The sequence below is a fragment of the Pelmatolapia mariae genome, unplaced genomic scaffold (assembly GCF_036321145.2).
Source record: "Pelmatolapia mariae isolate MD_Pm_ZW unplaced genomic scaffold, Pm_UMD_F_2 NODE_ptg000184l+_length_29932_cov_1, whole genome shotgun sequence".
NCBI lineage: Eukaryota > Metazoa > Chordata > Actinopteri > Cichliformes > Cichlidae > Pelmatolapia > Pelmatolapia mariae.
In genome coordinates, this window is record NW_027051880.1 from 20,001 (window position 1) to 22,500 (window position 2,500).

At 54.7% G+C, this 2,500-nt stretch overlaps 1 pseudogene; it reads right to left on the reverse strand.

Annotated features, from left to right (window-relative positions):
• The window catches only part of LOC134622733 (28S ribosomal RNA), a 9,268-nt pseudogene that overhangs the window by 3,062 nt on the left and 3,706 nt on the right, over positions 1–2,500 (reverse strand).

Genomic DNA, 2,500 nt, shown 5'->3' on the forward strand with positions numbered 1-2,500 from the left:
CCGCAAAGCAAGGAGGGTTTCAGACTCATGGAACCGGTACCTAGAGGGATCACACAACCAATGGTTGCTCACCCTGTCATGCTGAAACGAGCTGATACCCACGCCCTGCATTCTGTGACTACACCATTTCCGGTACTCGTACTTCCTCCATGCCACACTCGATACCAACGGCAAGTCCTCAAGGGACGGAAGCCCAACTGAGCCAACTGGGATGCCCACCACACCGCACGCCCTCTTCCAAGCGGTCCGGACCTCCTGTTCCGCAACTAACTCCCTTATAAGAAACCGAGTCTCGGGATCCTCAGAGTGGAACAGGGTGAGGAGTCGCCTTGCCTGCCTGATCGGAACCAGGGCAGCAAGACGTACGAGACCCAGCCCGCCATCCCTACACGCTGAGTAGAGAAGAGAGTCAGTTGTACAGGGATCAAGATGGAGCCAACGCTTGACAGCCGTCCTGATGTCCCTGTCACATCCGTCTAACAGAGAGGTACCAGCCATGCCATGATCTGCGACGTAGAGGACCCTGGGTATGGCATACGTGCTCAGGATCAGCATCTTCTGCGTAGGTTTTAACGCTGCCGCAGAGATGCGCTCGATGTACCTAGTAAGCTCTTCTCTGATCGAGGGCCGGAGGATACCCTTGAGTGGGTCAATGTGGACTCCCAGATATTTGACACTCGAGCCACTACCAACCAAGTTGATAGGTGTGCCCCTTAGCAACCATTGTTCACAGTCACTGATCCTGTATCGCCTTCCAGACACAGAGATCATAAAGCTGTGACATTTAGCCGGGTTGACCTCCAGCCCAGTCATTTCAGAGAACTTTTCAAGGACCCTGAGATTCCTAACCATACCCTCCCAGGAGCCACTCACTAGCACCAGATCATCGGCAAAGGCAAAGGATGTGATCATCCGCCCACCAACCGAGAAGCCACATCCTTCCACATCGAGGGCGCGCAGCAGGGGGTCTAGGGCCAGGTTAAACAGCAACGGGGAGAGAGGATCTCCCTGCTTGACACCTACGTTTATCCGGATCGGGGGAGTTGCTGTCCTCCCGGCCCCAATGACAGTAGAGCAATTCCTGTAAGAGTCACGAATCAATCCCCGTAGATGTTCATCGACTCCCATCCTCGCAAGCACTTCCTCAATATGCCTGTGAGAAACCGAGTCAAACGCCTTGGCAAAGTCGATGAACACCACGGCAAGAGGAAGAAGCTTCCTCTTGCTCGTTCGAATCAAGCCATTGAGGACAGCAAGGTTCTCAGCACATCCTGGCGATGCAATGAACCCTCTCTGCCTCGGGTGCAACTCACACACCTCAGTCAGTCTCTTCGTAAGGATACCAGAGAAAGCTCGGCAGATAACCGAGCTGATGGTCAAGGGCCGCCAATTTCCAATGTCTGCCAATTTCACTGGGTCCGTGGATTTGGGGATAAGCGTGGTCCTACTCTTTTTGAGGCAGGAGGGAAGAACACCAGTAACCAAAATCCCATTAAAGATACAGGCTAGTATCCTCCCATCGCCGTCAAACTGGTGTAAACTCCCCCTCTTGATACCATCAGGCCCTGCCGCACCTCCCTTTTTGAGCTTCCGGACCACGCTGAGGACCTCCGCAGGGGAGATTGGAACGCACAGGGGTCTGTTGTCAATCATCGGAAGCACCCCAAACTGCCCAAGACTCCGGAACGAGTCGGGCTTCTCCCAAATGTTGCGGTAGGTCCTCGCCACTAGATCGACATCCAGTGTGCACGATACCTTATTCTCCCCATCCAGGACCCTCATTGCAGCATCCTTAGGGCTCCTAGAGTAAATTCCCTGAATAGACCTGTACCTAAGCCTACCTCCGACCCTCGTTGCCGACCTGCCCAGCGGACGCTTATGGTTAATAATTGGCCGTCGCTTGGGCTGAGCTGGGGCCAATTTCCTCATCCATTTCCTCAGGACTTGGTTAACCGTTGCCGCACTAGAGGACAGAGGATTAAGGGGCCCGGGGACATGGTCTAGGCTCCTAAGAGCCTCCCGAAGAGCTGGCTCGAGGATTTGGACCGGAGCAACAACATGAGGAGCAACCTCGAGGTGAGAGAGGTCAATGTTCAAAGATACGTCTGTGGCCGACACCCTCCGTCTTTTCGCAGGCCTGCCGGCAGGCAACTTCGTCTCTTCCATGTAATCACTAGAGTGCTTACACCGCCGGTGAAGAGACAAGCCCCCCTTCGTAGAGAAGGATTTGGGGCAATGATCGCAAGGAAAGAGAGCGGGCCGTCCAGTAGCCACCGCTCGTTTGGCGCCACATTTGCTCGCATGGGCAACAGCACTACCCAAGGAGGGCCGAGTCATCGCGCAAGTCTTACATATTACAAGACACTGCCGCACTTTGTGGGAGCGCTTGATATGGGACAGCGCTTCTCTCGCTGTTGCCAGTGTCTTTGGACACAGAGCACATCGTTGCGGACGCCATGGGACTCTAACTCCGACAGAGACGGAGCTAGGAAGCGGACCA